This window comes from Sceloporus occidentalis, unplaced genomic scaffold (assembly GCF_023333645.1).
Source record: "Sceloporus occidentalis isolate IW3139 unplaced genomic scaffold, rSceOcc1.0.p SCAF_56, whole genome shotgun sequence".
Classification (NCBI taxonomy): Eukaryota; Metazoa; Chordata; class Lepidosauria; order Squamata; family Phrynosomatidae; genus Sceloporus; species Sceloporus occidentalis.
The window spans coordinates 3,777,414-3,800,024 of record NW_028317036.1 but is presented as its reverse complement, the minus strand read 5'-3'; positions in this window follow the sequence as shown (position 1 = coordinate 3,800,024).

Sequence of the window (22,611 nt, the reverse complement as noted above, 5' to 3'; positions counted from 1 at the left end):
GGGCACGAAAGGCAGAGAGCCCGCTTGGAAGGGCACGAAGGACACAAAGCAGGGAATCCACTTGGAAGGACACAAAGCAGGGAATCCACTTGGAAGGACACAAAGCAGGGAATCCACTTGATCAGGACACAAAGCAGGGAATCCACTTGGAAGGACACAAAGCAGGGAATCCACTTGGAAGGACACAAAGCAGGGAATCCACTTGATCAGGACACAAAGCAGGGAATCCACTTGATCAGGACACAAAGCAGGGAACCAGGACCAGTGCAGGTGCAGGTGCAGGTGCAGGTGCAGGTGCAGAGCCACAGCCGGAAGGTCCATAGACTTCAATACAAAGGCCCTGACTGAAGGGCAGGGCAGGTTCATAAAGGCAGGGTAATCCAGGTAACAAGGCCCAGCTGGATGTATTGACTAGGGCTCAACCCAGGAGTTCTGAGTGCTCCAGAGGGCGGAGGGTGGCCACTAGCGGTAGCAGATTTAAATGCCACAGGTATAAAAAAGCCATGGTTCACGCAGCGAAAAAGTGGTTCCTGACATACTGTCTATGGGAAATGATAGAATGACCCAGTCTTAATCGCCCCCGTCTGACCCTATGACTAAATAAAGTATATGGAAGAACTAACTTCATTATCATTGCCATAAAGCATCAGCTCAGTGCAGTGTGTGAGAAGGAAAAGTCACCCAAAATATCACAACTGACAACAATGAAGGCCTACAGGTCTTTGGATAAAGGAGGTTTATTGTTAGACAATTAGATAAAAGAAACTGTATACAGCATTTCATTCATACTAAAGGACAAAAATAAATTCCTTGGGACATTAGTATTAAAACAAACCACAATACTTATATTACAAACCTGCCGACAGTCTGCAATATAAAGTATGAGTCCATAAATATTTAAATAATAAAGGCACACAATAAGAAGCATTAACACCTGTTGTAAATAGGATAATATTAAATTGACAGCAATAACATCACAATATCCTGGTAGAACATATGTGCAATATATAGATTTGCACTGGCAAATGTTACTGAGAGAAAATGTTGCTGTTAAATTTGTATAATATGACAAAAAAATCTGTTTCTCTATAAATAACATCTAGATCAGGGGCATCCAACATGCGGCCCGAGGTGCAGCACGCGTAAGATCGGCAGCCAGGGCAACCGATGTTACGCAGGCCGGACCTCGAGCCCTGCTACTTACCTGTGGGAGGGTCTTCTGTACTGCATAGAGGAAGCGGAACCTAGCAGAGTTCACGTGACATCACATGACTCTGCTCCAGTCCTGCTTCCTCTGTGCAGTACCAGAGAACGCAGAGGGAGGTCGTGCCCTCTGCTGAAGTCTGTGAGCGGCATCGAGGAGCTGCATTGCAGGTAAGGGGGTGGGGAGGGTGTTTGAATGAGTATGCGTGATTGAGGGAATTAATCTATGAATGAATGAGTATATGAATGAATGAGTGTGTGTGTGATAGCATGGATGTGTAAGTGCTGGAACCTAGGCATGATGGAACTTTGATTGCTGTTAGCAATCACACTCCTATCATGCCAAGTCAGCCAGTACATGCTGAAACCTAGCTAGCTGCCCCCCTTGTGTATTGATGCTGCCAGCAGTATGGGGTCTGCACATCACTTACAGCCACCCTGTACCAGCATGTACTGGCTGACTTGGCATGATAGGAGTGTGATTGCTATCATGCCTAGGTTCCAGCATTTACTGGTTGGATGTGTAAGTGTTGGAATCTAGGCATGATGGGACTTTGATTGCTGTTAGCAATCACACTCCTATCATGCCAAGTTAGCCAGTACATGCTGAAACCTAGCTAGCTGCCCCCCTTGTGTATTGATGCTGCCAGCAGTATGGGGTCTACACATCACTTACAGCCACCCTGTGCCAACATGTACTGGCTGACTTGGCATGACAGGAGTGTGATTGCTAACAGCAATCACAGCAAGCACAGTCCCATCATGCCTAGGTACCAGCATTTACTGGTTGCCTGTTAGCAATTGCTAATTTGGTGATAGCAATCACACTCCTATCATGCCAAGTCATATTGCTATTTCTTTTGTCCAATTGTGGTGTGTTGCCTACTTTTATTAAAAATGTGAGTTTTTATTATTATTTATAAAGGTGGGGGTCATTTTTGGTTTTGGCTAAGTGAACTGTGAATGCTTTGGTCCAGAATTTTCATTTTGGTGCATCCCTAGAATAAATAGAAGTATTTCATTTTTAATTATCCCGAATTTGTAGTCACAAACCTTTCTAGGCCCAGAAATCAGTGAGAGGAAAAGTAAAAGTTTTGTGTCATTTACTTTATTTTAATCTGCATATTTTATTAAAGGCCATATTTTTTCACAGTGAAAAATGAGTGCGGCCCTCGCACGTATACAATTCTGATGAAGTGGCCCACTGCAGAAAAAACTTGGGACACCCCTGATCTAGATGCTTAAACCTAGCAGTGTATAGTAGTTCACAGCTGAATTTTGAAGTATAAGGCAGATGGACACACAGCAATAAAATGAATTTAGGATTTAAACATTTAAATGTTTAGCACTTAACTTTGATAACCATACAGTGTCCATCAGCCCTTGCATTGTCCCCATTAGCCCCGCCATGTCCCCTCAGCCTCTGCCATGCCCCTCTCAGACCTGTAATATCCCTACCAGTCCCTGCCATGTCCCCTATGCCTCTGCCATGCACCCACCAGCCCCTGCCTTGCATCCACCAGCCCCTGCCAGGTCTTACCAGCCCCTGTCAGGTCCTTGCCAGCCCTTGCCTCTGGTGCTCCTCATCCTTAAAAGGCAGATACTTCATATCCTGGCACTCAGTAGTAAAGACAATGGCGCTGAGGGGGCACCTGGTGGCGCTACCTTGACTTAAGGTCAACAGTAAAGCTGCAGATGCTAGCTGTGAACTAACATTCCCATGATTCTCAACCAGCCAGGTGTCCACCATAATACTGGCTGAGTATACATGTACACTGCCCTTACACACACACACACATATACACTGCCCTTACACACCAGCTAACAAATAACTATACTGCTCTTACACACACACCAGCCCATACACAAGCTTACAAACACATACATACACATACACTGCCCTTACACCCCTTTCTCCCCATCTCTTATCTCTTTCTCCATCCTTCTTCCTCCATCCTGTATCCTGTGGAGGGAGTGCGAGGGCTGCCACTTCAGACCTCGCTTTACTGCTCCCTCTTCACTATGCGCCAGCTATTGCTGCAGAGCGTAGGGATGATGTCATATCCCCACGCTGGGCATTATTTGCTGGCGCGTAGTGATTAGGGGACAGTAAAGTGAGGTCTGAAGTGACAGCCCTCGCACTCCCTAATGTTGAGCTGACTAGAGGGAGATTGTGATCTCCCAACTAGTCTGCAGGCTGCAGCTGCTGATCGGGTGTCTGTGCACCATTCCCCCGCAGCTGTACCTGAGGTGAGTATCGCTCTAACCTCACCCTTCTTCTGTCCCTGCAAAGTGGGACAGAGGAAGGGATATGCGGGACAGAGACAGAAAAATGGGGACAGTTGGGGGGTTATGTGGTGAGTATTTGGGCATCTTGCCCAAAAATAGATACTTGTTTTGGTGTGAGTGCTAGGATTGGGTCTTTTGGCTACCACTTTCTAATGGTTCTGGGCCTTTTCCTCCTCAGATGAAGACAAGTAAGGTCTAGGAGTTTCATGACGATCTAAACCTCCTGCTAACCTTTCGGCAGGGGAAGGGCAGACATCTTTCGGCTCCAGCACCAATAGCAAGTAGAGCTGAAGACCTTGGCATTCTTTGCAGGGCTTTCAGTTAGATTTGGACAGGAAAGAAGGCTGGGGTTTAGTTCAGTGTGGCTCATGATTGCACGAAGCACTAATCTTGTCGCATGAAGATCAGCACTGTACACACCTTTGTTTTTCTTGACTTTGGAGCACTGCACCTTGGGCTACAATAGTTCAGTTACCTGAGAAAGTAAGTTTGCACATGCAACCAGAACAGGGTTTGGCTGCAAAAAAGAGCCATTTATCTAGATCAGGGGTGTCCAAGTTTTTTCTGCAGTGGGCCACTTCATCAGAATTGTATACGTGCGAGGGCCGCACTCATTTTTCACTGTGAGAAAATATGGCCTTTAATAAAATATGCAGATTAAAATAAAGTAAATGACACAAAACCTTTACTTTTCCTCTCACTGATTTCTGGGCCTAGAAAGGTTTGTGACTACAAATTCAGGATAATTAAAAATGAAATGCTTCTATTTATTCTAGGGATGCACCAAAATGAAAATTCTGGACCAAAACATTCACAGTTCACTTAGCCAAAACTAAAAATGACTTCCCACCTTTATAAATAATAATAAAAACTCAAATTTTTAATAAAAGTAGGTAACACACCACAATTGGACAAAAAAAATAGCAATATGACTTGGCATGATAGGAGTGTGATTGCTAACAGCAATCACACTCCTATCATACCCAGGCAACCAGTAAATGCTGGTACCTAGGCATGATGGGACTGTGCTTGCTGTGATTGCTGTTAGCAATCACACTCCTATCATGCCAATTCAGCCAGTACATGCTGGTACAGGGTGGCTGTAAGCGATGTGTAGACCTCATACTGCTGACAGCATCAATACACAAGGGGGGCAGCTAGCTAGGTTTCAGCATGTACTGGCTGACTTGGCATGATAGAAGTGTGATTGCTAACAACAATCACAGTCCCGTCATGCCCAGGTTCCAGCACTTACACATCCATGGTATTACACACACACTCATTCATTCATATTCTCATTCATTCACAGATTCATTCCCTCAATCACGCATACTCATTCAAACACCCTCCCCACCCCCTTACCTGCACTGCATCTCCTCGATGCCGCTCACAGACTTCAGCAGGGGGCGCAGCCTCCCTCTGCGTTCTCTGGTACAGGACTGGAGCAGAGTCATGTGATGTCACGTGAACTCTGCTAGGTTCCGCTTCCTCTATGCAGTCCAGAAGACCCTCCCACAGGTAAGTAGCAGGGCTCGAGGTGCGGCCCGCGTAAGATTGGTTGCCCTGGCTGCCGATGATACGCGGGCCGCACCTCGAGGTCTCGCGGGCCGCATTTCATGCCCTATTATACCAAAGATTCAGGCCTAAGACTGTTGTTGCACCAGCTCAACGGTACAGAGCCCACTAAATTAAGACTTTTGCATTCCAATTGCATTTGCATTTTAGTAAATCCGGCGATTCGTACGAAAATCTTGTGTCTTCGTCTGCATCTAAGCAAATTTTCACCAAAATGACAGCACTGCAGTGAAAATTGTGATTACCAGTTGTGATGATTAAGTTGGGCTTCATTGACTTGGTTGAATGCAGTTACTCTTGGGAACTCATGTATTTTTTAGAGGGCGCCAGCATCTTGAGAGAGGCAACATCTCTTACTATCATACCTGGGAACTTCTTAGCTCCAGCTACCCGGAACCTTCCCTTGCGGGACGCGGCCAGGACTGCCCACCGATGTCGGCGGGAGGTCCGGTTCTCTTGGTCAAGGCCCGAATCCTTTGGGCCCCTTTAAAAGGGGGTGTTTCCCGTGATGTCAGTGGGCGTTGAGTGGGAACGCCCACTGACATCACGGGAAACACCCCCTTTTAAAGGGGCCCAAAGGATTCGGGCCTTGACCCAGAGAAGTGGTGCTTCACCTGGAGAACTCTAGGTCAAACCCGGAGAGTTCCCAGGTATGCTTACTATGGTGCTTGTGGTCACTCTCTGGCGTGGTCATGATGCGTCCTGTAAGGTGGGTTCTTAAGTGTCGCTGAATGCCTCGACATCGTTGCTTGTCTGCTAAGCTATTTTAAAGCGGGCAATTTATTTTGTGAAAGGATAAAAAAAATTTTTTTTCAAGTATTCTTACTTAATGGCATTTTCTCACACTGGCTTAAAACGTTTGCACTGTACCGTATAATTACAGTTTAGTTTTTTTAACGTTCCTGAATACACAAAGCAAAACTAATTGCAATGGAAAGTATATGCAAAGTTTGAAAGTAGCTCAAATCATGGCACAAACTCCAGTAATCCAACTGTTGGCGCTTCCAGTGGATTATAGTCGACGGCTGCATGTAACTACTTGGTGATAAACAGCAGTCCTGCACACAGACCTGCCCTGTAACTCGAGTTTTAGTGAGCACTTTCCCCTTATCTCCGAGGCTGTAAGGCACAATACAGGCAGCCATGTTGCAGGGCATGCTTTTATCGAGCTCTGCTGCCCCTCCTTCTCTTCACAGAGAGCTGGGAGCAAACCATGCAAAGGAGGAGGAGGAGGATCTGGAATCCCCACTCCCTACTGCGTTAGCGCCCGGCAAGTTTGCGCCCTGCTAGCGTTTGCTCCTGCACGCGGCACTCGGTGCGTCCGCTACGAGTGATCCACCCGCTCTCCCGTAGTGTCCCTTTCTCCCGGTGTTAGTCCTCTTCCCCGCCCCCCGGGATATGTGATCCTCCGCACAGGAGAGGGTGGGAGAGGGATCAGGCTACAAGACCGGACCCTGGATGTGTCAGCCTCTGATTTCAGGAGGAGGAGGAGGAAAAGAGATCAAAGTGCACGGGCCAGGGATTCCTGGTCAACATGGAGTGAACGCAACAGCCCCGCTCCAGCGCTTCCGATGGCTGCTCAGCCCCTGCTAGTTTAACAGAGGAAGCGTAGAGATTACGTGCTCCTTATCAAGCGGGTCTCCTTACTCTCAGGGACAAGTAACTTATGTGACGGGTGTGGAGCGCACACAGGTGAGAGCCCCCTCTTCCCCGTCTGTAGTGCTGTATGTGTATTCGTGTGTAGGGTCGGCGTGTGTGATAATGTCGGCGCTGCCGTGCTTCTGGATTCCCATCTATATGGTTCCTGTATCGGGAAATCACGATGTGGAGTAGGCCACGCATCCCAGCCCTTCCTCCTTATTCCTCCTCGTTGTGGCCCTGAAGAAACGTCCTCCCAAGGCCATACGGGCTTTCCTGTGGATCCTGTAGTCCAGCTTGTGAAATGAAGCCAGCTGGGCCCCCGCTCTTCCCTCCCACCCTCAGTTTGTTTTAAATTAGCGATAAATGTGCCTTGTACGACGCTGCCGAATATGTAGGTGCTTTAGTACAAACTTAAGGGCAAGTAGTGTCCCAGGTCAGTGTTGCTTCCTTGTGTGGCAGTGCAATATCAGCCTGTCCTTGGCGGAGTTAAAGTGTGTTACAGGCAGTTCATGGTCTGACGTGTAAAAGTCTTGTGTTTCATATACCTTGTGTATATTGCTGTGTCCTCCACTTTACTGCTGAACTAACCTTAACATGAAATGTATGTTTACTTTATTTAGTGACCAGGCATACTTGGGTAATAACGTAGCTTATCTGTGTGTGTAATATTTATGTGTATGTAGATATATATAATATATATTCATAGGATGTTTCTAAGAGGTTAATCATTTGTACCGCAAAAGAGGAAATAAATCATGTAATCCTGCTTTTGACCCCCTTCCACATGAATAGTCATACAGAAGGAGGAGGAAGGGGATTCATTCATAACAAACCCTCACCCCCTCCTTCATTCTTTTCATACAAGTGAACTGCTGTCCTGTCTGATGATAGCCGAGAACAACTGTTTAGAAAGAATCAGTGGCTTTTTTCTTCTCTGGATTTGATTGAAAAGGACATAACAGGAGGGGTGATGAATGATTATAACTGGTGTGACACGATCCCCAACAAAGTGGGATTGGTCCATCCAGCAGCTGATTTTAATACCTGTAAAAAAAAAATCAATAAATCCAGGTTCTGTGTCCAAAGAAAAACGTAAAGATGTATAAGGATATTTAGAACACTGCTCATTTGCCGACCCTACTAGGTTTATTCATTAAAGGGACAGTTTGCATGAGAGTTGTGGTTTGAAATCCCTCGCTTTACTATTCGTCGAATGGCAAGTTTTCCAGCAAGAACGACTGAGTAATTTAATGGGTGAGGAGACTCGCTGATTTAACATTATACATGGACTTTCTGCAACAGAGGCTCATTGGGGTTGGCCCCATAACGTCTAATGAAGGTGTGGAAACCAAAACTCTTCTGTCAACTCCCTTTGTTGTGTTGATTCAGGTAAATCATGCGAGAAGGGAAGTCCCAAATAAGTTTGAGCAGTTCTTTCAGACACTGGTTCTGCCAATACATTTCTCTAATTACCTAGGGTTGTCCTTTCAAACCTTTAACACTTTTATTGTATGTACCAATGTCGCGGTAGAAACTGATGAAACTAGTACACCTAATGGGATTGTTATATTTAACGCCCATTAGATTCATAGTGCAGATATTCTGTATAGTATGGACCATGTTTATAAAGTAAGAGGATGTGGTAACAAGCCTTTCCCTACTTGCGATGAGTTACCGGTAGAAGGGAAGTACTTCCTGTTAGTCACTTTTTCTCCTGTTATCCCATTGTTGTTTTATCATGCCTTGCTTGACATGTTCAGGTTACTTGCTTTAAGGCCAAACCTAACTTTGGGAGATATAGATCGACTGATATAGATCTCTGTTTACCATACACCTGCAGGAGAGGATCCCGGATTAAGTTTCAGTTTTGCATTATGGCCTCCTGACAGGTGTGTGAGTCAGAGGAAAAGTGAACATTGTCTGAGAATCAAAGCCTAAAATCTCACAATAGAGATGGAAACCTATATAACCTTTTATTAGACTCTCAGGATGAGGACTGTGTACCCGGGGAGAAGATAGGCCAACTAACCAATGTTTTGAGATGATTTTTTTTTTGTTTTTGTGAGTCTACATTAGCTTGGACTTCATACCACACTTCACGTTCACCAGCCTCACGTTTACCATAACTAAAACACTAGGGTAGCAATTAGGGAAAACTTTCATATCGGCCCTGATTAATAGAAAAACAGATTTTCTTGCACGTTGACAATATGGTTAAGCTCCAAAAACTATTTCTATTAGGTCTAAGGCAACGCAGATATCTAGAGTATGACCAATTTCATCTGTCCATGTTCTGCTTCTCCTAAACATGCACATTTTAAGCTGCAGGAAATACATTTTATTTTGTACTTGTTAAGGAAATGCATTCTCTTTTTCTTTTTTTTTTAAGTATCTATGATACAGGGAAACATTAAGAATTTTAAAAACCTGTTAAGTAACATGCCTTAGATTTACTTTAGATTAAAGTGTCCTTGTGACACAAATGGCCAAATTGGACCGTAGAGGGGAACTCCCGTCGTCGTCATCACTAACATTAAGTTTTGAAATGAAGTATTACTATGTACCCTACTCTTTATATATATATATATATATATATATATATATATATATATATATATATATATATATATATATATGCTTTACCTGCCTTTAAGATGACCATATTATAAAAAGGGGAGGGGAGAGCGCTCAGTGCTGTTGTGTTATCTGTGGGAATTCAGAAAACTCGTAGTGATATCTATATTGACTGAATAGAATGTAAAAAAAGGGGAAGTTCTGGGAAAAAATATTATTCTCCCTCTGCATATAATACAGAAATATAGGTTGTAAAAAAAAAAATGTACTTTACATGTACCTGGAGGCTGCCGTTGTTTTCAGCCATGTGATATTTTGGGTGACTTTCTCTGCTGAATCACAGCACTAAGCTGATTCTTTATGGCAGTGCCAATATCACAAGTCCAAAAATGTTTGATTTCGTTTTAGGACGCTCTTCAACTTAATTCTATAACAAGCCTGAAGAAAAGACCTAAGTTGTGTTTTCTGACCACGTAAACAGCAACGTATTTATGTTGGGTGCTGTCCTTGGCCTGACTAAGGCCAGCTGTCGTCTTTACTGCTTGGTCTCTAAGGGACACGTGGAAGGCTTGCCAACTAGCCACAGCCCCCCACAATGTAAGTGGGCCAGTAGGGGGGATCAGAGATCTCCATTGTTGCCGGCCCGTTACAAAGGGCATTGCCAGTTATGGCACATTCTTGAGCCTACATGGTTTTCGCTTTTTGTTAAATACGATTTTCCTCAATGTCTTTTCCCTGTAGGTTCACGGATAGTGCATGTATAGACTGGAACACCACAATTTTCAGCAACCCCTGAAACCTGCCCAATGATGTTTTGTTTTATGTTTGTTAGTTTTTTTATATAGCAGACCCTTTTAACATTGGTTAAAGCATATTGTATCTCTATGTAAGGACAGTGATATATGGAGATCATTCTGCAAAGCAAAGACCTTTAAATATGAGATTTTGTTTCCGTCACGCAGGCAGGGTGTGGAGTTCCTGAACATCTTCCTGCTTTGGAACTCTATTCTCATGTTTGTTTTACATAGAAGCAACATACTGCATTCCATGTGACTTCTAAACACATTATTTTTCTGCTCCAACTTTTTTTTTTGATATAGTGTATTGACTGGTTGCGTTTTATAGTTGCTGCCATCTGAGAAACATTTACAGTTACACCTTGTTTAGATCTGGCTTTGTCTTTCAGTGTCCGCCCAGGTTCTATTTATTCTTTTTCTTGACACCCAGAGATTTTCCCTTTCTTCAGTGTATTGCTTTTCACTAAAGCTTTTTGCACTTGTTTTTCTCCTTCTATTTATTGAAGCTGCCTTATGTTCACTCCTTTATCTTTAATTTTTAAACGCATAAATTAAGGTAAATTTTTGAAATTTCCAAATTAAAATATGAAATTTGGTTCAGCGTTGTGTTCAGAATGACAATATTATGACAATAAATTTGTCAACTACATACTTTACACCAATGTGGCTTTATGTTGAAGTGAAAAGTAATCATTTATTATTGTATATAGTGGAATATCAAAACAGATATTAATACAAATTATTGTAGGCCATAGGACTGGCCAACCATGGGTTAAGAACTAGCTTCTTAGCTCCGTGATGTACATATGTTCTTGTGTGGGATGTATGCTTTAGATAATCTGTGATCTTTACTGAATTTCTATGGTGACTGACAACTGTTAAGGCTCATTTTCAAACATTTTTAGATTTATTTCACGCCGTTTGATCAGCACGCGTTGATTTTTGCCCGTTTTCCTGCTATAACACAACCTAGACCCAACAATCAATCTATAAATCTATCCTATCTCAGTTTAATGATTGATGGATAGACTGCAGAGAACCGTCATTCTCCTTTCTTCTGCACTAAAACAGAAAGTCCATAAAATGGATGGAAAGTCAGATTACCTAACATCTCCATTTATTGCACTGATTTAAACCAGCTTTTAGCTCGGTTTGATGATCCTCCGGCCCCCTCCGACTGAGCCAGGGGTTTTCCTAAATAGGACTGCTGCGTCTCTCCATCCTCTCACGATTCAGGAAATTGTTTTGAAAATACGTTTACTTTGTTCCAAGAAGCCCTTTTGGAAATTGTATTGTAATAGAAGGAACACCAGCCAACTGGTCAATTTTTCATCGGTTCCCAAGCAGCCACAGGCTATATTGACTTGCCATGTAATCAAACGTTGGAGGTAGCATGTAAAGACTGATCGTAAAACACAACAGCAGAAAGAAGAAATGTAAGAGAAGACTGACTGTGGGATATCCTGTGAAATCATCTGTACTTTCCACTGCAGGAACCTCCCTTCTCCTCTTCCAGGCTTTTTTCTTTGATTAAACAAACAATAGAAGTTCCTGTAAAGTAGTTCTTCGGTCTCTGTCGCTGGAAATTCCATAACACAAGCTGTGCTTCTCTGACGCTTTAATGTACTTTTCTGCTGGCCGCCAAAAGTATGTGACTAATGGTATTGATGTATTTCATACCTCTCTTCTAAGATCAGAGAGCGAATATACAAATGTATTCTCACTTAAGCCTCAGTGGTGGTCCTTACTGAAATAAAAACAGTCCAAATTATTAGAGCCACATACATCTCCCTTGTACGAATGTGAGATGAGCATGCAGTTATACCATATCCAAGCCATTACGCAAGAGCTAAAGCCATGCAGCCTGGTTCTCACTCTTGTCCCGCTGTCTTCTAAGATTACGTCATTACTGCACTTGGTTCTTCTCATATGTATAGTATGTGTGTGTGTGTGTGTATATGTATATGTATATGTGTGTGTGTGTATGTATATATATATATATATATATATATATATATATATATATATATATATATATATATATATATATATATATATGATACTGATTGTGCTTTAAATTGATTAGTAATCTCAATAACTTGTTTTCCTTATTTTTGAATAATTTTTGAACATTCAAAGTATATTTGATTTACTTATGCAGAAGCTGGACATGGTACAAATATTAAATCAAGAATAATTTTTTATATAGCATTAACACTTTATGCAGCATAATTTACAATACATACATTCAAAGAGTATGACAACTAAAATTCAAAGACTTAAGACAAGCGGATGAATTTGGTAAAGAGGGCCCTGCTTCCAATCCTAGAATATTATAGTATTTTTCCTGGGAACGGTGTACGAAAGTATTCATAATTAACAAAATGGTTAACCCAACAAAACACTTTGAACCCTTTGCATGGGATGTGTTTTATGAGCCAGGTGTTCTTGTATGAGCAACACGGCTTGTTTCACACACAGGAGGGGTTGTGCGTCCTATTGAGATGGGACTCTGCAGATGTTAACATTACAAAATACATTGTATGTTATAAAAAAAAAAAAAATGAAACATGGTAATTGAAGTGAGATTTTTATTATGATTTGAACCTATTTTGGGTAGAGCTCAGTCCCTCTCCTGTTGCATCTCTGCAACAAAAAAGAGAAGTCAAGAGCACTTGGATTTTGGTGAGAATACAAAAAGCATTACATTTATAAGGAATAATAGGAGCACAAATGACTGGCACACCTTTAGCCTTGATGGAAATGTTGTTGTTTCCCTGAAATACTAGTTATAGCTGACCAAAAAATGTAATTTGGGCAAGACAGCCATATATGAAGGTAGTCTGCCCTAGAGGGCTGGCACTTCCCACATCTGTCGATGGTATCGGGGAAGCATCCCAAGACCATAGTATGACCTGTTGCGTAATTTGCGAAAGCTTTCTGAATGTTTTTATTGATAGATCCAGCATCTTGCCCCGTTGGCCTTGGGAGAGAAGTTTGTCTAAATCACTCAACTGTGACCCGATGTAGTAAGGGTGAGAAGAGGATAGACATCCGAGACTGAAACAACCTATACACAAAATGTGATATATTTCACATTTAAGGTGTGTTTTCCCTTCTAGAATAAAGTGTCTGAAGCTATGGGGGGTATACAAAGTCTGGGTTACCAGTGATATGGAAAAATAGAATACCAGACTTAGACCTCTGTGCTTTGTTAATCACCGTTCAAGCCTTGGTGTACAGTTCTTCTTGAAGCCGCGTTCTTTACTGTTGAAAGCTACACCTATTCTTACAGCGAGGACACTAGCATAGTGCAACTGTAATAAATACTTCTTTGCGTGCAAGTGAGGCCATCTGAATACACACCATTAAGGAAAAACATATTCTTCTGTATTTTCCATAAGTTTGTCATAGTAGTGCAAGTCTCTTATATGGCCCTCCTTTAAAGTACAGATGCCTGCCAACAAATGTACATCCCTCAGTGTCAAGATAATTATCATGCTATGTCGCATTTAATGAACAGGGTTTGACCAGTTTCATTCAGCCAGACCTGCCACCAGGAAACCACCTTACACTAATCACTAATACTTAAACAATATATAAGTAAAACGTTTATATTGGTGGTATTTGGTTTCAGGTGTTTTAGCAATAGAATCTTTCCATTACATTGGATAATCTAAATGTATTCTTCTTATCTCTTTTCTTGATTGCTTTTGCTTTTGCATAACTTGGTTTGGAAGTGAATTCCAATGGAATTACTTCTAGGCAGGAATGAAACATTTACCGGAAAACATTTAAATCGCTAAAACCTTTTTAGCACAAAATACATTGTATCAGGAACCAGGATGGACTGGAGCGTCCCTGACCATTGCTGCTGCCTTCCTTATAGTATAAGTTCACTCCGGTTCTCCGAGTAAAGTATGCTTCTCTAGGAAAGTCTCCCAAAGAACCTTGCCACCAGTAATGACACGACACACCAGTAAGGATGCTGGTGACACAGATTTTATTGGGGAAAACGCCGGGGTTTTCAGGACAGGTGAATAATGGGAACACTGATTAAGCACACGGGACATACATTGATTTGCCTGCTTCCACCTCTAGTAGTAGTTTGAACATGAAGGCAGATAATTAATTTAGCTTGGCTAATAAGTTTGAACCTGGAAGGTGAGACACAGGGACTTCTGAATGGATAGGGGCTAAAGGGGGTGACTAATTGGAACTGTTTCTACAATTTACGAACATGGCCATGCTGACACAACAGAGATTCACATGAGCACAGGCAGGGTTATCGGAGTAACACAACTGCAATCCATCTACGATATAATTATAATAGCAGGAATACCATAACTGATAATACAGTAACGGGATCGGATCCTAATGTATATTATACACACATTCACATTTTATTAAGGTATCTAGTCTGTCTACTAAGGGACTGTTTAAAACCGGAGTCCTTCATATCCATGTAACCGTTCCCCTTGCTGCAGAAGCCCTAAAGTTTAAAGCGACAGAAAAACTGTAAGAACATTTTCAATGGCTTAACATTTTTTACCATGAATTACAGGAAATTTTATGTGACGCTTTTGATTTTTGTGCCTTTTTCGTTTTAAACTTTGTCTTCAAATACGGCTTTGCATCTGAAGAAGTGTTTCTGTAGTGATGCGTTTGATTCAGATGCGTTCCTTGTGTTTAAATATCTAAATGTAGAAACAAACGGTTGCTTTTCTCAGATATTTAAAAGGCTTTGTGACCAAAAATAAATAAGGTGTGGTTCATGTCCTGGAAACGGAATTGGATCCAACAGCAGGAACCTACGCTCGACAATCTGCTTCTGCCGACATTTGAGTAAATAGATTGAACAAGCAAAACCTGTGTTTTTATACTTTCATTGTTCCTAATAACTGGAAAACCAACTTTCCAGGTACTGTGTTTTAAAATAACTTGATTGGGAAACTGAGCTGTGCAACTTTAACTAGTGACCTAAAAGGATTGAGATAAAGGATATATTGGTTAAACAAAACGAAGCCTATTTGCGTATGGGATTACCATTTGCCAAGCGCAGGTTAAAAATGACAAGGTGACGTTCTGTAGGGCAAGAAGTTTCATCTATTGTGTAATTGCTAGCTTAGTGACACAATCTAGCTATTATTTTTATGCTGATGGATAAATGTGGCTTCTGTCAACAGAGTCATAGGACAACCGTTGCACTGTGGGTGTATGGAAAGTCTATATGGAAAGTCTATTGGTATACGGGTAACACACCTTGATCAAAGGGCTCACAAATATTTAGCAGCGGATGTTGGAACACTTTAGATGGTTAGAAAGAGTGGAAAGGGGGTAAATGACAAGAGCATGTAAATCTGTTAAGAGGTTAAATAAAGTTAAAATAATACAAAGGAGGCAAGCTAGATGGAACTAGAAGTAATAGAGAGTTTCTTCTGTGATAACAAGTGGGCATGCGTCTCTATATTTACATTATTATTATTATTATACTTTATTTATAAAGTGCCGACAGATTCCACAGCGCTGTACCAAGAAGAAAATGTTACGAATAACGACAAGTACAATACAGCAATTGACATACAGATACAAGAGGCATGAAGGGCCCTGTTCCCGCAGGAATTTACAATCTAGGTGGATACGATTATATAATAATCTATATAATTAGCAGTGCGAAAGGTTTAGTTAAGTGCTGTGCTGCTGCTAACTCTGTGCAAGGTATAGATTCTGCTATTTTTATGTTTTTGTTTATTTTGTTATTTTAAATGCAAGGGAAATGTTACCGCAACTTTTAACATATGTTTCCTTTGGCATTTAAAGGCACTTATGTTTTTTTTTTGTTTGTTTTTTTCTTAAGTGTATTTTGTCAGCTGCAATTCAGCGTTTGGTAATCTATTTTAAAGAGTTCTGAATTCAGATGTTACTTGTTGGAAGCCTCTATAGTGGATGTAGCTTGTATGGTCCTTTCGACTTGCTTATGAACTTTATGGTGACATTCATTCTTATGATGGACTGGGAAGAAGCTGCATCCTGTCTGGAGATGTTTTGTTGGTGCTGGTGGGGAGAGAACTCCACATATACAATAACAAATGGAAAGATAGGGTTTAACCCCTTCAGTATATAGGTTTAGCAGTCTGTCCTAGACTGCATCTAACCCATGACTTGGTTTTCATTACTTCTGCTGTTGGGTTTGGCATTTATTGCGAAATAACAAGGATGTGGTTTGTTTTTTACCCCTGTATCGCATGATTGGATGCGCTGCTTGCGTTAAACTAGGTATACTCGGGCTTAACTTGCCCTGAAAAATGTAAGTATAGTTTTTCCGATGCAAAGTGTAAACTGTTTATACTTGTCCCCGGAGCGCTACTCTAATGGGTCACACGTTGGCAGTGTGGGAGCTGCGTTTGATTCTGCACCTCAGTAGTCCAGTTTGGGGAGATGTCGTCTGATCTTGCTTGAGCAGAAAAACAAAAAAGGTCATAAAATAATGCATTTTTACTCCCGTATTCTTAGCCTTGGCACTTCCAAATTGCCTTTTCACCAAAATTAAGTGGTTCTAGCTTTATTTCTTAAGGTATGCACAGTGAACAGTCGGGATGGACGATGCTATGAGAAATGCTTTGGCTAGCGGTTCTCAAGCTGTGCATTTTGTGTCTCCAGAGGGAACGTTCTTCTGTTCATTATATTAAAATATTTTTGCTATTAAGAAGTGAGGGGTTAGATCTTAGATGTTTTGTTTTTCTTCAATAATTTGGTTTAAAAGAAAAAAAAAAACCATAGTCATGTAATTATTGAAAGCAATTTGAATTGGATTCATACAGTATTGCAGGGGCATCTTAAGGTCACAGTGGTCTCAAGATGACCATTCTCCGCGATTGACCACGATTTTCAACGCTCAAAGGACCAGTGCTGATTAATCAAATGCTTCAAAAGAAGACCTGTTATCTGGTCCTTCCTGAGATGGTCATTTTTTTGTTCATGCCATGTCCAGCCTTTGTAATTTTCGATCATGACCCATACCTAATTTAACTTAAGTTTAGCTTTGGGGGAGCGAAGTTCAACATTACACACACACTTACAAATATAGAAACTGAAGGTAACTGAAGCTATATACAGAAAATGTATAGTGCCGGTTCTAGTGAAACAAGGGTTTAATTATTCTACATAAGGAATATGAGTGCTTACAAAGATTCATGGGGATTCATTTTCATTAAGTTCAGTTATATGTTTGTAGAGGTACGGCATGTAATTATGACTGCTTTTGTGTTTGACAGTACTTACAATTGTATAATGTTCACAGGGCCAGCCTGACAATGGAGCCGAGTGGGGCAACCGCTCCAGGCGGCACTTTGCCGCCCCGAGCCCCTTTGTTTTTTTTTTTTTGGTTTTTTTTTTAAAAAAGGGGTGCCGAGTGGTTTTCGCTTACCAAGCTGTCAGTACCTGCTCGGCGCCCCTCTCTCTCTCTCCTCTGCGGCGGGTCTCCCTGTTCGGTCTCGGTGCCGGCTTGTAATGCTGAGTGCCGGAAGATTTCCGGCGCTCAGCATTACAAGCCGGCACCGAGACCGAACAGGGAGACTCGCCGCAGGACTGCTGAAAGGTAAGTACGGGGGGGGGGGAGAGGAAGGGTAGATAAGGGGGGGGGGGCGACATTTTAAAATTCGCCCCAGGCGGCATTTTGCCTTGGGCCGGCCCTGAATGTTCAAATGCATAAGGAGAATATTTGATGTCATTTTACTACTCTTAAAAATCTAAAATGTATTTTTTTATGGAATTCAAATCTTATACAAATTTGCCAAATATAACTTCCATGGACAATCCCCAGCTGCTATGTGAAGATGCGATATCTACTCTTATATATCATCTAGGGCTGAAACAACTAATCGATAAATAATCGATAATGAAAATCGTCAACAGAGATCGGATTATAACACTAGAATCCAGATCCCCCGCAACGCTGCAAGGGACCTGGATTCCCCTCACTGTCGGCCGGTCTCTCACTTCCGTCTCTCTCCCCCCTCCCATACACCCCTCTGACTCCTCCCCCCTCCCATACACCGCTCTGCCTCTCTCCCGACTCCCTGGTATTTTGTGAACCTCCGTTACTGACAGGCACTTTCACTGCAGCTTCATAGAAGCCTCAGCGTAAGTGAAGGGCAGTAACGGAGGCTGTCTGTGCGATGCAGACCCCCACCGGCTGACAGAGCGGTGTATGGGAGGGGGGAGGAGTCAGAGGGGTGTATGGGAGCCACCCATAAAACATATCTGGGGGTAAAAGGTATATCAGGGGGCTCAGTTGCATATAAGGAGTATAAGGCATATCAGGGGGCACAGTGGAATCTGGCATATAAGAGGTATAAGGCATATTTGGGGGCAGAGTGGCAAGCTGGGGGTCAGATGTGCATAACTGGGGGCAGTTTGGTAAATAAAAAAAAATGTAAACAAGGCTTTTTTCTCATAGTTTTTATTAAGTATGAAAAATAGTTAACATATGAATTAATATTTACTAATAACTGTATTAAAACCTAGTTTGAGAAACACTGTGTTTGGGTTCTTGTAGCTTTTATTATTATGTCAGTAAAATAAGAAGGTGAATAGAGAGAGGCCATTGCAATAAAGAGATGAAAGTGTAAATTGTACGTTTTTTATTACATTATTTTAAATTGAAAAAAAAATGCTTTTTTTTTTATCCGATTAATCGAAAAAATAATCGGCCAACTAATCGATTATTAAAATAATCGTTAGTTGCAGCCCTAATATCATCTATGTCATATATTATTTGTTAAAGGTATAAAACAATTGTCACGCGGTCTGCGTAGCAGTGTGCTGCTTAGGTCTGCCAAGGGTCCTTTATTTTACAAGGAATTCTAATGTCTGCTATTCCTTCAGCCAAGCTATTTTTCCTTATTTTATCTCAGTTGAAACAAACCTAATTGCTACGTTTCTAATGAAAAAAAATGCAATGTTCAGGCAAATCAACTCCTTTATTGCTGAATGTTTTGATTTTTGTTGTGGATGAAACTCTAACCACTCAGTGAAAAAAGACCAGCGTCAGCTGTATTTGGAGTTTCACATTAACCATTAGCAGATGTTAGTATAAAAAATATTATAGAAAAAGGAAACTTTCATGGGTCATCGCTGGACTTCAAATATGGGGAAAATGTTAAAGGGACAGTCCAACCATTATTAGCACGTTGTTGCATATGATAGCAGAGTAGTCCTTTTTTTTCCGGGGGGGGGGGGTCTGCAGAATCCTCCAATTGCATTTGCCACTTTTCCCCTCCCCCACAGCTAAATGCTCTGCAGGAACTGCATCTCTATGCACATGATCTACTCGCCTACCATCAGCTCCAGCGCTTGCTCTGAAGTGCAGTGGTCCCTTAGACTCCAGTATGCATGTTGAGTTCAAGACTGGACTGGACTGTTTCTTTAATAGTAACACATTTCCCATAACTGTGTTCCCACTGTTTTGTCCTTGTTATCCACAGTGCTTTTTTAGAGAAGAACCAAGAACCACTTGGTCCTGCTCCTTCTGTCTTGATGATATGGTAGCCCGTTTATCAGATGGCTGCACCAAGGTTCAATGGTAAACCGTGCCTCTAGGGGAGAATGGGAAAATATTTCCTCACAATTTCTCTATGAATTGTGTACCACCAGTGAATAAAATTCTTCATGGAACCAAATACCTGCCCCTTTAATGTGGTTTTACTTTTTTTGCCCATTTGTCTAGGTCATCGAGAATCGGGGGGGGGGGATCTAGAATGTAAGTGAACTGCAGCTGTTGTTTATGTAACCATGTGATATGCAGTGTCAAGAGGATTGTCTTTAACTGGCATATGTTCTGCAGTTGCTTGGTCGCTTCCATCGCAAAGTAGTGAGATTGGGCTCTGTGCGCTTACTTACTGAAATGCACGTGAACCGAGGTGACTCAGCCTGCAGGGCACACAGCCTGTGAGTCACTGGGGAGTGCATTGTGTCTTGTAAAGAATAACTACGCATTGTAATAGAACCAATCTAAGGCAATTGAGATGTAAATGACGTTTTGAAAAATGGTATTTACATAGGAAAAACAGAATGAAATCCCATATACGAAAGAGAATTGCGAAATCCCCTACTATGTTCACGTATTAGTATACCAGCGAGGGAAAAACGCTAATCCTACGCGCACAAAAAAAAAAATCTAAAGTGTAAAATGAAGGACAAAGCCAGTATAACTTTAAACAACAAAGAAATGGGAGCACGACCAAACTGAGGACTGTATTTAGTGATAACACATACTGAAACTAGCCTAAAACGCAATGCGGAACAGATAGTGAAACCACCCTAAAATCACTGCGGTGCACTTGGACAGGAATCCAAAACCAAACATACCCCCGGTGTGTATTTGCAAAGGGTACAGCTTCATCAGCTTGGATTCCGTTTTTAGGTTATATGAAGGGAAGAAACTTAGTCCTACTCATTATGTGTTGATTTTAGGCCAGCCATTGAGTGGTCACTGATGCCCTACTCATATTACTATACTTTATAGATTTTAGTTAATGAAAAAATGATATACAGAACGTACATTGAGTTTTGTTTTTAATTCTTTCAAGACTTTTTCCCCTAGACATTAAGGTAGGCTGAAAATAACCCCATGGTCCAGATGTTCAGAAGTCTGCATGTCTAAAGTGAATTATTAGGGAATGTGATCAGTATCTGTAACTGTTTTGTTGGCCTTCAGTTTATAGATACCATTATTTGTTGTCCTTGTTGTAATGCGGTGATTACATGCGGTAGTAGAAGCCAGAAAAAAAGTTGCAGTTCTAGTTGCAATGGTTATCAGACCCCCACAGGACTCCGCTGCAGTTCAGCCAACTATTAACACCAAAAGAAAATGTTTATTTATAAATATCTGCCAAATATAACAAGAAAATGCAAAACAGCAGAAAAAAGGCAAAATTGCAAACCTTTTTTTTTTTTTTTTTTTTTTTTTTTTTTTTTTTTATCCAAAATCTTAATCTTGGAGTATTGAGATAATTAATGTGTAGCTGTGTGAAATTTTGGGGCTACCCTGGCTAACTTGCTTGTTTTGAGTTGGCCATTACATTTGTAACTGTAACTACACATTACAATATATGCAGATGTGTCAAGTTTTTATCTTGATAGCTGCATAGGATCTGTTATCTTCTGTCCAAACATGCGCATAGAACTGTAATATTAAAATCTTTACCTATTCCATAGGTTAAAAGACAGCTCAGAAAGGAACAGCTATTAACAGGTTTCTATTCCTTTTTATGAAGGAGATTTAGTCCGTTCTGAATTGCCATGCTCACCCTACCAGATATTCAGAATCACGTTTCTCCTTGTCTTTCCCTGGTGTGGATAATGTATAGTGTTTTGCAATAAAGGTTAAAGACCGGACAGGTATGTGAATGTGAGAGAGGAGCATTCATTAACACACTAGATGAATTAAAGGAACAGACCCAAGGCAAAAGTATTATACCCTCTATAATATTGATATATATTTATGATACGTCCCTTTTAGTCTAGCAGCTGGATATAATTGACATTTTTATCAAAAGAAACTTCTGGTTTCTATTATCTTCTATATCTATCTATATATATATATTTTATTTTTTTTACTACCCGTTTTGTCTAAAAACAACCCAAAAAATGTCCCAAAAAAAATGTGTTTATTGGCAATGCTGCCTTACGTGCAGAGAGGTCGGTTTTGACGGGGAAGAGCTTCTTGAGTGAATGAGATTAGCGTACATAAAGGCTGTATATTCACAAAACAAGGAGCTTGAACCCTTTAGCCCCCTAACATCATTGTGTACTATAAAAGTAAACCCAGTGAATTTCTCCTGCTAGAAGGGCCGAGCTACTATCTTCATACTAACATAGTAACATAGTTCATAAGGTTGAAAAAAGACCAAAGTCCATCAAGTTCAACCTATATACATATTGTGTCCCTACTGTGTTGATCCAGAGGAAGGCAAAAAACCCTTATGAAGCAGATCTTCCATTCAACATATGTAGCCAGTTTAGTAGGCTGAGAGTTGCAGTCTAACAAAGCCAATGTACAACAACTAGCATTCATTACATAACATATATATACATATATCATCCATATATTTTATTCTTGAACGCATGGCCATGATGCAGCCAGGTGGTATTTCCAAATGTGGCCTATTCCTCCCCAGCAGGAGGCACTGTATAATATGGTATGTTCACACCTGCTGCTGAAATTCCTCACAACAGTTGTCTAAATGATGGTGAAAGAATGCTTTCCTTCTTGGGGCTGATCTCCAAATCCAATGTGATGTATGGTGTTCACCCTCTTAAAGCCGGGTCTAGCATTACTCGCCAGTATGTGTATAGCTGAAGCCACAATGTTTATGTGTATTTTGTTATCGCTGTCAGGAATAGCTCCGTTTTTAACAGAAGTATCATTAATGCTCTCGGCTTTAGAGAGTACCTCATTACGCTATCACCTGCCGGCACTAAAGCGTCTCCTTTGTGCTTTGCTTTACAGAATGCTATACTCGTAAATGCC